Here is an 11,994-nt window from a genome sequence, read left to right as displayed (position 1 = left end):
AGCAAAGAGAGCTGCCCAGCTCTCACCACTTCTAAGCTACTTCATTTGCACCCCATTCCCGAGAAAGACCTCCAAAGAGATCTCTTGGCTTTCATCCGCTATGGGCTGTGCAGAGTCAGCTCCAAGCAGCTCCAGTTTGCAGCTGACCTGGAGTGGCTCAGTGTCTTTGTCACTCTCCAGGGACACGGGGACTATGCCTGCCCAGAGGGGTGCCCTGGGCTGAGGACCACAAGCCTGGGGCCGCTTCCAGTCTGGGGGCTGGTGAGGAAGAGCAATGCCACCACCACGGGTCTGGGAAGAGAAGGAAACCCAGCCTGAGTCTTCTCAGTATCAGGCAAAAAATCCAGTGTTGTCCCTTGGAAAACTGACCCTAAGGGCTTCCAACTTCATGGCCAAGGGCTTCCCCTTCGCATGTGGAGATAGTGGGTACGTGAGGGCTGTCACTGCCGGGGATGGAGGAGGAGAGAGCAAAGCGCCGCTGCCCCCCGCTTTCCCCAGCCCTTCCAAAATAAACAGGCCTGGGAAATAATAGTCAATGTGAAAGGAATTAAAAAGGCTTCTGCGTGTGTGCGTGTGTATGTGTGTGCGAGTCCTGCCAGGTTAATACTGCTGCCGATTCGCCTGACAGCTCCAAGATTGATTACCCGCCTCAGCGCTCTTTATAACTTGATCAGTCGAATTAATCTCTGGCTGCGGGCCCATCTGATGCCAGGCATCACAAATTTAATTTGGAGGTGTACGGGATCTTTTATTCCTTCCTCCCTCCACCCTCCCCATGCCTGTCCCTGTCCCTTTCTTCTCGGCTCACTAGCACGCATGATGTTCCCGTTGCCGTAAGGATGACCTGGGCTGTCAGAGCTTCCTCAGGGCTGCAGGGAATAACATCGTCAGGTAAACCCATGATATCCACAGAAAAAAAAAAAAAAAAAAGGAAAAAACCCCGAAAAACAAACAGAGGCCAAAGCAGACACTAAGTAAGACATATTAATGTACTAAAGACTTAATGAAGTTTGGGGGGGGTGGTGGGGATGGAGGGGAAAGTGCTTACTTTATTAGTTTATGGCCGATTAATGGGAACGGTCATTACAATGATGGAGATGGATTGCTCCCATCAAACACAACCACCAGCCCCTTTTGGAAGGTAGAGGGGTGCCGGTGTTAGCGCCTTGCTGCTCGGCCGGGGTCTGGGAAGCCGGGTGCTGGGGAGGGAGGGGAGAGGGACTCGGGGAGGGCAGTGGGCTGAGAGGGTGCCAGGGGGGCATTGGAGGATGCCATGAGCTGGAGACTGACTGAATGAGGGGTTCAGGTGGTGGGACTGAGGGGTCAGGGCTTTGGAGGAGGGGTCCTGCAGAGGAGAGGAAAGAAAAGAGAAAGTAGGGAGGCAAAGGAGACTCCATGCCAACAGACAGCCTGGAGGCAATTTCAGGGCCCCAAAGGTGTGTTCAGCTTCCAGGTCCAGAGGAAGAGCATCTTGGATGCATTGGTACCCAGCTCCCAGCCAAGGAAGGCACAGGACAGACAGACGGACAGGCCAGGAGCTCAGGAGCTCAGCTCCAGGGGTGGTAAGCAGCTCCTACCCTGCCACCCCTCCCAGGCTCTGTGCTGGGACCCCCAAATGGGGTCTCCAGGACCAGCCCTGGCCAAGATATGGAAATCACTTCGGTTCACTCCAGAACATGGTTAAATACCTGCTCACAGCCCAGGTGCCCTGTGGCAATGACCCGGAGGTCCCCAGATACCTCATGATAATCAGAATTATCAAATAACTCTCCAGCCACTAATTGGTAGTTACCCTTTAGCTCCCTGGGGCAGGGTAGTAATTCTCATCCCCATGAGCCACACTACCAATTGCCGTTTACTAGAGGCGGGGGAATAAATGCAGCAGGGAAACGCTCGCACTTGCATCCACTCAACAGCCCGTGATGCCTCCTGTACCATGGTTGCAGCCCCTTTTATTCACCTCACACCAAAATTTACACCAGCCATGGAGGGTAGTTTACTTTTTTTACCTTTAACAGCCAGAATATTTGCACTGGAGACAGGAGTTTGGAGTGAGCATCTTAGACTTTTGTGCAAACTTTGCTGTTAGTCTGGAAATCTAAGGTCTGTTGAGCTCCAGCTATGGGGGAAAGAGACAGAAGGAGACACATCTCTCATCTTTTTTTTTGGATGCCAGGGTCTCAGGGTACAACCATGACCTGCTCTGGCAGCCTCCTGACCCATCTGCCCAGGCACTAGGTTGCAGAGGTGGAAGTGCATCTGCCAAACGCTTGGAAGAAGCAAACATGCACCCAAAGCAGCTGCCTTCCCCATGCAGCCTTACCCGTGGGTCTTCCAGCTGATGTTATACTATAGCTCCGCCACAGCCTGGGGTACTGGCCATCCCTTCACCCACCTCCCCATAACCCTGCTCTCATGGACCGCAGCCTTTCTCCGTAGGGTTGGATCCAGCTTGCTGAAGACAGTGGTGTGGGGGCTCACGGAGCAGTGGGAGACTGGCTTTGCCCAGTAACCTTACCATATAATTAACCCTCAGGAGCAATGCAAGGGTCTGATGGAGCAGAGTAGGGCCACAGGTTTCCATCCCTTCAGGTCCTCTCCCAACTCATCAGCTCTCCGTCTGCGTGTGTTACCTGGCAGTTCAGCCAGTTTCCCATCCGATTGCTGGGTAAACCTAAGATGACTTGGTCTCCAGAGCTCAGTGGAGCAAACCTAGCACGTGATTTGGAGTTGTGGAGGGGTTGGGATTATCCACCAGCTCACTTGCCATCCCCACCAGCAGTCTGGCACTGCGGTCAGGGAAGGGCTCACGCACGTCAGCACTGAGCAGTGCTGCCACTCTCTAGCATCCACGTGGACTCACAGCCTTTCATCATTCCCGAGTGATGAATAACCACCCTAATGAATGGAGGGAAATTGGATTAGCGCTGAACACCCATGTGCTTAAACTGTGCCTGATTAAACCCCCATCTGTGCAGGGAAAGGCCAAGTCTCCCTGCCGCTCAAAAGCCAGGGAGCTGGCAGCACTTGTGCATGGCCTCATCTGCAGCCTGTTTGGACATTTCAGGTGTTCAGGAGCTTTTTTCCCCTCTACCTCTGGCAAACTCCCCCTTGAAGGCTGAACTGGAAAGTTTGGGATTAGTTTTCCTCAGTCTGCTGACCTTTTCCCAGTGGATGCTTTTGCAGCTAGAAGAGGGAAGCTGTACGAGACTTCAAGTCATCTCTGGGCTTGCTACCAGGTCCCTGCCTCTGCTGGGAAAAATCAGTCTCATCTGCCATGCCTCAGTTTCTCCATCTCCAACTGATATGAGCACCAGCTTCTTACATGAAGAGACTATGTTTTCTTTAAAGCAGAGACTGTCTCCCACTAGGAATTTGCCCAAAATTCTGGCCAGTGCAGAAGCCATCTCTGCTTTTCTTGGTGGTTTTGCATAGACCCCTCAGAAACAGCCTGGGGACACCAGTGGAGCTAACAGTTCATAAGACATGGGTGCCAGGACATGGAGTAAGAAACCTGCCAGGACCAAGGCTGCAACTAGAGAATTCAAGGCTAGGAGAGATACCAGGATCCTCTGCAGTTGCCTCTGAAATTACCCAGGCCGGGTGATACCAGCCCACCTCCAAACACAGACAGCTGTAACTTGGGTTTGCTTAAAGCATCTCCATGACAAAAAAACACATGGAAAAGTATCGCAGCTTGCTCTGCAGACAAGAGCAGGCTAAGCCACCACTGGTCTTGGTGGATAGGCTTATTGCAGTCCCCCTCACTGCTAAAACAGCTGGAAAACAAAATAGATCTTGTTTTTAAGTGTTTTTTCTTGGTTTGAATTCAGGTCCAGATTCACATTTTCCCTTTCTCAGTTTCATGATCCAGTCCTTCAGCACTTGGTGATTCCTCCTCAAAGTGACCAGGTGACCTCATGCTCATTTTGACAATCCACCAGACCTTACAAGGCATTTTATCTGGGCCTGAGATTCCACCGTGGCTCTCCTTTTGCCCATGTCCAGTAGTGCAGGCACCAAACCGCCACCCAGGAGATGGCACTGGCCGCCCAGCCCTCCACCCCAGGAAGCTCACAGCCGGTGGCCCTTGCATGGCCACCCCTTGCTGCAGACTCTGGGGATAGCAGTGGGACCTGACACTTCTGCCCACTCAGAATCCTGGTTGCTTGGGACCACTTTTGGGGAGGAACAGCTGCTGCAACTCATCTGTTGGGCAAACACAACATGCCAGTGCTATCCTAAAGACACATCCCAAGGAGCCTTTTCCACTCCCCTCCCCAGACACAGGACCTTCCATGTCCAGGGCACTGCAAGAGACTGCACAGCAGCACATCTGCCATGGTTTAACCTCAACCCACAACTAAGCGCCACACAGCTGCTTGCTCACTCCCCGCCGATGGGATGGGGGGAGAGAATCAGAAGGGTAAAAGTGAAAAAACTTGTGGGCTGAGATAAAGACAGTTCAATAGGTAGAGCAAAAGCTGCATGTGCAAGCAAAGCAAAACAAGGAATTCATTCACCACTTCCCATGGGCAGGCAGACGTTTCCATTTCCAGGAAAGCAGGGCTCCATCACGTGCAACAGTTACAGGGGAAGACAAACGCCATCACTCCGAACGTCCCCCCCTCTTCCCCCAGCTTTATATGCTGAGCATGACATCATATGGTAGGGGATATCCCTTTGGTCAGTTGGGGTCAGCTGTCCCAGCTGTGTCCCCTCCCAACTCCTTGTGCACCCCCAGTCTACTCGCTCGTGGGGTGGGGTGAGAAGCAGAAAAGGCCTTGGCTCTGTGTAAGCACTGCTCAGCAGTAACAAAAACATCCCTCTGTTATCAACACTGTTTTCAGCACAAATCCAGCACCTAGCCCCATACCAGCTACTATGAAGAAGATTAACTGTATCCCAGCCAAAACCAGCACAACATCCCACACCGGGATCTGGCCCTACACCCGGTCCCCAACTCTGGCCAGCGCTGCCCCATCTTTTCCCAGTTTCCATGCACCCAACGGAGGACCAGGATTTGATACATCACCAGCCTTACCATGAGCTGCTTTGGATCAGGATGCCCCAGGGTGTGGCTGCCAAGTGCTTCTGGCATTGATTTTTCTCTCATGTTCGTATGAGATGAAGCTGCAACATCTGCTGAATGGGCATCGGCATGTAATGAAATGCAGTCGCTGCCCTGATGACGGCCCAGCAATCCTGCAGAAGAACCAAGGAGCAGACAGCTAAGCCAGACACCAACCCCTGGAGAGCTTTTCCCTGATTTCCATGCTGGGTCAGGCTGTGTTTGTCCCTGGGCTCCATCGGGTTCAGAATAACAACTGTTGTCTTTGTACCTCATGGAGCTTGGCCACTAATGTTTCTTTAATTGCTGGGCTCCTTTGCTACCAGGTCCTGAGCAGGCAGGCACGTAGCCAAGTTTGTCAGCTGTGCAGTGTCACTGCTGTCCCAGCCTTGCTGGGAGGCGGCTGTGGGGCCATGCCACCCCACTGGTGCCAGCACAAGGACCCTCAGGCACCCAGGGCAGGGGTCTGCACGGACCCAAGGGGATGTTCAGCACCGTCCCTTGACAAGATGGCATTATGACCCAGCAGAGCATCAAAGGGGAGCCCAAAAGCCCCCAGCCCCTCTCCCCACTTCATGTCCCCATTGAGGAAACTTTCCAGTCCAGGACAAGGTTGCCACCAATGATCTGCCACAGGTAATGGGAGCTTAGGCTCCATAACATCCAGGCTCCTGCCCTAGACCTCAGGCACATCCCAGCAGCTCACCCTGGGGCTGGGACTACCCATCCTGGACCACCCCACCAGCCTGCTCCTGCACACCTCTATTCCACACCCACCAGAGACAACTTGAACCCCTAAACCTAACCCCCTTCCCTTGAGGGCTGCACCATGAAAACCCAACCCAGTCTGCCAACATCCCAAATGAGCTTTGCCCCCTGGCTCTGCAAGCGAGGGTGGTGGGAGCCCTTGCTAATGCACCCAGCAGGGAAGGGCCGCACGGGTGCCAGGAGCTCTTCAACCATAATGAAAGTCTCAGGTATCCCAGCCCGGCCAAATCACCTCCTACAGATGCAGCACGGCGCTGGAGTAGCAATAAAAGTGTCAGGGATGTCTCCTCGTGCATCACCAGACTGCAGCATTTCGGGAGCCGCCTGCGCAGAGGTTAATTATTGCTTCCCTCTCTTCCCCTCTCGCTCCCAGTTTAAGATGGATCTGACTGTCAGGAGGGGTGACAGATGAAGACAAAGCACAGGTATGGCTCCCATGAACTCTGCGCCCGCCTGTATCATCCTAGAGCAGCTGGGAGCGTGTGGAGCGGAGCTAGGGGGGAGGTAGAGGAGGGGGGGAGTTGAGAAAGCAGCAACCCTACCAGCACTGGAACAGATCTGCTGTGGGGGACGTGGGGTTGTTGGACCGGGAGAAGAGAAATTACAGCTCCTTCCACCTCACTCTTATGAGAGGGATTTTTTTTCCCCTCCTTGCCTCTTCATGCAGCTTCATAGCTTCACATAATATTGGCAGAGACCTTTCTCCAAACATCAACTATTTAGGTTGAGCATGAGAAAGCGCACATGGTCAGATGCCTTCTGCTCCATGGAGCTCCCATCACTGCAAGCAGAAACACATAATCGAACATCTCCCCCTTGAGACTTAATGTAAGAAAATCTGGTATCAGGGTCCCAGCTCTGCCACCATCACAGGTCTCTGAATTCCTGTTCTGCAAAGCAGCCTCTGGCTGGAACACTTGAGTCTTTTGGGTGGAAGAGGGTTTGGGTGTGCTGTTATGAGCAGTCTCCAGGAAACAGAGGCCTGTGAGTATCCCTCCTCCATGTGCAGTGCCAGATGACTTGTCCTTCGCTTTCTTCCCTGTCCAGTGGCTTTAGTACTAGCATAATTATTGTCATTAAAACATTTATTTGATCACAGCAGGTCAGAGAGGTGACCATGAGCTTTCTCTCTGTTTCCTAGGACATGTCCCACTCTCCAGAGAAGCTGTCAGATTTGCTGGCCTGTTTTGGCCACCTTTGTCCTCCCAGTGACTAGACCCACTGCCAAAAAGGCACACAGCCCCACTGTCCCCAGTGGGGACAGGACACAGCTGCCTTCAAAGTAACTTCTGTCCATTTTCCAGCCAGATGGAAAAAATCAGTTCCTATGCAGCAAGCAGGAGCACATCAGGCTCTCCCAGGAAAAGCCAGCTGCTTTGACTCCCAGGCGGTTTTTTGGTAGTTAAGGGATGTGTGACAGGGGAGCACGTGCTGATTTTCCCCTCTGCCCCCACACAGGAATTCCCCGGGCAGCAGGAGCAAGGCCTGGCCTTTTCCACTCCAGGAGGGTTTGGAGGGGTTCATCAGGAAGATGGATTCATGCCCCTTCCTCTGGCACTTCCCGCAATCTGGTTTAGCTCTTGCCTGAGTGGAGGGGCTGCCAAAACAACACTCAGCATCTGGCTTCAGGGGGCTGCAGGCTTGGAACTGCAAGCCTGGGAGATGTGCTGGTGCCTCTGGGCAGAGCAGAACCCGGGTCTCCATCTTCTGCCTTCCTCTTGCTCATGAGCACTGACATTACAGCTATTTCAGAGGGGTAGAACCACCCCCAGGCACCCAGAATGAGAAATTACCCCTGTTGCCACTTTCTAAAAGGGTTTGGATTTTATCCCATCCCATGAGCTGAGGGATGAGAAATACCAGCATTGGCAGTTTTCATCCTCATGGAAAGGCTTTCACAGATGACCCCAACAGGAAGGTCTGCCTCGAGCCATTCCCAAATGGTACCTTTCCTTTCCAGGCTTTCCGGCCGTTTCAGCCTCGTTTGATGCCATTTAGCTGCAGTTGCTGAAGGAAACATCACTTCAAATTAAACCAAAGGGGAGCACTTCAGCTGGACAACTTTGAAGTAGGAGGTCTTGATAAAAGCCTGTATTTCCTTCCCCTCTTGATCTTTTTTTCTTCCTCCTCTCCAAACGGTGAGCTTTGGCATGGCTGCTCCCGCACAGCCAAGGGAAGGGCTGCAGCTCCCTCCCAGGGGCATCTCCCCTCACTCAGCCAAACAGCCTCTCCCCCAGGATATGAGCTCAGTACCAGCGGCTGAACCCAGGTTCAATCCCTCCGTATCACCCAGCACCAATACAGCAGATTTAAAGCAAAGTCACCCAGAGGTCCTTTCCCCTTCCTTGCGCGCTCTGAACAGGCCAGCTCCCAATACAGGGAGGGAGCCCAGAAGATATTTCCACGGATTTAAGTTCCTAGAGGAGAGGAGAAGAATGATCATCTTAACCTGCTGCCAGCCTGCTCCCCATGGTTTATACACTGAGGTTATCACATTGCAGCCAGGGTAGAATGGCCTCTTCAGAGTCAGAAGTGTTCTGCCTCATTTATACCATGGGAATAAACGAGAAGACACTTTTAAGCTGCCATTTAGTTACCCCCTGCCTTCCAGACAGCTCCCACGACCGCAGAAGGCTCTGATCTCCCCAGCTGCTTTCCCAAGCCCTTTCGAACCCCAGTGGTCTATCTTGGGCAGGCTGGGCCGTCAGTGCACTGAGCAAGCCAGGACTCTGCCCAGCCCCTGGCAAGCCCCCAGTGCTCTCCTTGGATGGAGGCTCGTCTCCCACCTCCTCCTCGCCAGCCTTCCTGGAGGGCAGTGAGAGCACCCAGGCTGCAGGCAAGCACGTGTGCCTGCCGGGGAGGACGTATAGGAAGGCTGAAGAGCTCAGAGCGCATCCCTCCCCACGCGACAGCTAAACGAGCCGAGACAATTAAATGTGCCATTTGACGGCTGCCTGGCAGAGCCGGCGTCTCTCTCTCTTTTAATAAAAGGCCTCTTTCCCAAAGTCGCTCAGGCTGCAGCGAGGGCTGCAGCTTGTGAAGTGCGAGAGCACCCTTCACATTTAATTAAACAGCCCATCCAAGCCTGCCTCGTGTCAGCAGAGCTCGCCATGCTGCCAGAGATGCCCTGGCACCTTGCTCACATTGCAGCCCTCGTTGGGTGAAACATCTCTACCTGGGCTGCTAGGACATGCCTGCCCCCTTCCATCTGTCCCCCCAGCACAGGCAGAGCCAAGTCCCAGCTTGCCTGGGCTGCACGATGCCACCCCAAACCAGGCTGCCATGCCCTCATATCAGTGCCCAGAGGGTACGTCATCCTTGCAGAGCTGCTGTCCCCTGTACTGTGAGCCCTGCTCTCCAGAGGAGTTGAGACCCAGCAGCTCATTACATTACATACAGAAATGAGGTTCCTCTGCAGGTCTCCAGGGTACGAGACAGCCAGGGACAGGGACCGCCTCAGTGGGTCCAGACTCATGGTGGACCATACCAGTCCTCCACATATCTGACCTGCAGCTACAGAGGCCACCCTGCAGCCGGGACGCCACAGTCACGGCCTCCCAGAGCCCTGTGCGAAGTCAGTGCTGGCTTCCGCCTGTCGCCAGCTCTGGTCCTTGTCAGCCCAAGGAGGGGAAATGCCCTGCTCTTGCCCAGGGCAGATAAGAGAGATGGATAAGAGTAGGGGCAGAGGGGAGGCTGAGCACTTGGGTAGCTTGGCTGGCTTTTTGGAGACCACTTGCTTTGCCGAGACCTGCAGCTTAACCCTTCCTTCCCCAGGGCCAGGGCAAGTTGGTAGTACGAGAGAGCTGGAGTTTTGGGACGATGATGTCATCCTAACATGCTCGATGCTTTCAGCCCTCTCCCCATGTTGAAAGTGAGCCCTGTTGAACTGGCATCAGCAGCACTTGTTTCTGGCTCCTCCATCCTTGGACAGGACAGGCAGCATCCTCCCTCCCAAAATGGTGCTCCCATCTCGCAACCCCAGCAGCCTAGTGGCTGATGGTTTGTTAACTACAGATACGGGGGCTTCAATCCACTGGCTGCAGGATACCTCAGATCAGGACTCCCAAGACCCTCTTGGTCCCACTGACCCCAGCCAAGATGCAAGAACAGATTTTTTTTCTGTTTTTTTTTTCCCCCTCCATACCTGAGCTCTCCTTGGCAGGGAAGGAGTGGCTCCGGCAGATGCCCTGGAGAGATGCTGAACAGCCACCCCAGCCCTCCACTGCACACAGCAACACACAGCTGCAAAGCAAGAAGGGCAAGTGGGAATGGGAGATGCGCGTCTCCCACTGCTTCCGCCTCTCCTCCCAGCAGTGGCTGGGAGAGGGAGGTTATTAAAGGGGAGGCTGTGCTTTGGATGTGGGCATCCAGCCAAGGGAATTTTTGGGGTATTCACTAGTAACCCAAAGTGGTTGTCCCATGTTCCCCTCCCACATTCCTAAACCAGCTGAGCCCAGGCAGCCAGGGAGGCTGCTGATGGGTCCGAACACTTCCCAACCCACTGGGGCTCGGGGACTGCTCTGCAGAGACCCCATCACTCACACTTTCAGGCCTGCCAAGTCAAAGGCACAGTAATTGCAAGCCAGATACCCCTCCACTTCCGAAACAGCGCGCTCCGGCAGGGACCAGGCACAGGGGCTCCCATTTCCGCCTGCCTCCGGCTGTTACAGAGCAGAGAAGTGACAGAGAGCAGCCCTGGGGCAGAAAGGGCTGCGAGGAGAGACAGCAACCAGCACTCAGATAAGGCAGGTCCCTGCTGAGAACCTCCTTGCTTCCAAGATAACCTGTCCCAGGCGCTCTCTGAAGGGTACCTGTGCTCTCTACAGGTTGTGCCCCAGCACAGGTTATTTGTCTGCTCCAGCTCGTCCCCCCTCTCTCCATGGGGTCAGACCCCAGTCCCACACTCCAGCCCACACAGAGGGGAAAGCCCAGCCCAAGAGAGTTGTGCTGGGACAGGGAGCACACACAGGACATCAGATGAGCACATGAGCTGAGATATAACCAGGACCACCATCCCCTCATAGCACCAAGGGCAGGTCCTTCCTCCAGTTGAACATGAGTGAAGGCCAAAACCCATCTGCCTTGCAAGGAGACCCCCCCCAACTCCTTCACAGGGAGAGCTGTGGAGACCCTACAGCCCTCCTTGGGCTCGTGCCACTCCTGATGGCCCTGTCCAGGGATAGTCACCTCAGGGGGACAGGCAAGACACCATATCCCTTTACTGGATCCAGGTGCAGCATCCCACTCACAGCCTTGGTAGTGGATATGCAGAGAGTCACATCAGCAGCCTTTTGTTTTTTAAAGCCAGAGGTAGTGGAGCTTTCAGCAAACACAGGAAAAAAAACCAGTATCAAGCTAAAGCCTTTTACAGGCTCCAGCAAGGCACCGGTGCTGGCAGAAGCCAGAGGATGTTACCCAACATCAATCCCAGCACAAACCCTCTGCTGTCAACACCAGCTCAAGAGCCTGTGAAAGCTGCCCCACACACAGCCCTGCCAGCACTTCAGCCAAGCTGGAGGAAGGAGGCTGCCTGCATGGCTTTATCTGGGCTGGAAAGCCCTCCTTAAGATAGGAGGCTACTTGCTCTGCTGGGAGGAGCTGCAAAGTGCCCTGGACCCCCTGGGCTATCCCTTGGCTGGACTTGGACAAAGCCACCATCTCCCACAGCCTTGGGGAAGAAGGGATTCCCTGCTATCTAATATAGCATGAGCAAAGCTTACATCCAGGGAACTGCCTCTCCTCAAGGCCAGGGTAGTCATACAAACTCCATTTCCACAGAGGACCAGCATGGGCAGTCCCCATGCCTCCTCTCACCCCTCTTTCAGCCACTGTGCTGGTCTCCGCAAGAGAAGGTATCATGGTTTGCTAGAACCCTTCCCAAAGAGGAAGGGTGCTGCTAGGATGCAAAACCAAGGAGAAGAGGCAAAAAAGCCAGATCCCTGGGGGAACAGTCAGCATTCAAATGCCCTTGCAGCACCTCACCCTGTACAGCCACACAATCCCTATGGGCTCAGCTGCCCCTGCTTTTAAAGGCAGCCCCAGAGGCACTGAGGGTGGAGCAGGGCAGGGCTGCCCAGGTGGAGCTGAGTTAGGAAGGGATGTGGATAAGAAAGTCTTGGGGGAGAGGGGCTAAGACCAAGGCTTTAATCTGCCCT

General features: G+C 54.1%; 1 long non-coding RNA gene across 1 annotated transcript; it reads right to left on the bottom strand.

The window, feature by feature from the left end:
- Positions 1–783: 783 nt before the first annotated feature.
- On the bottom strand, positions 784–5,200 carry LOC142602491 (uncharacterized). Its single transcript, XR_012836239.1, has 3 exons — positions 5,045–5,200; positions 2,768–2,898; positions 784–869 (listed from the first exon to the last, which is right to left on the bottom strand). It is a non-coding gene; the product is annotated as an uncharacterized LOC142602491 (long non-coding RNA).
- Between the last annotated feature and the right edge of the window lie 6,794 nt (positions 5,201–11,994).

This window comes from Balearica regulorum, chromosome 7, assembly GCF_011004875.1.
Source record: "Balearica regulorum gibbericeps isolate bBalReg1 chromosome 7, bBalReg1.pri, whole genome shotgun sequence".
NCBI classification, from domain to species: domain Eukaryota; kingdom Metazoa; phylum Chordata; class Aves; order Gruiformes; family Gruidae; genus Balearica; species Balearica regulorum.
This window is presented reverse-complemented; position numbering and strand designations above follow the sequence as displayed.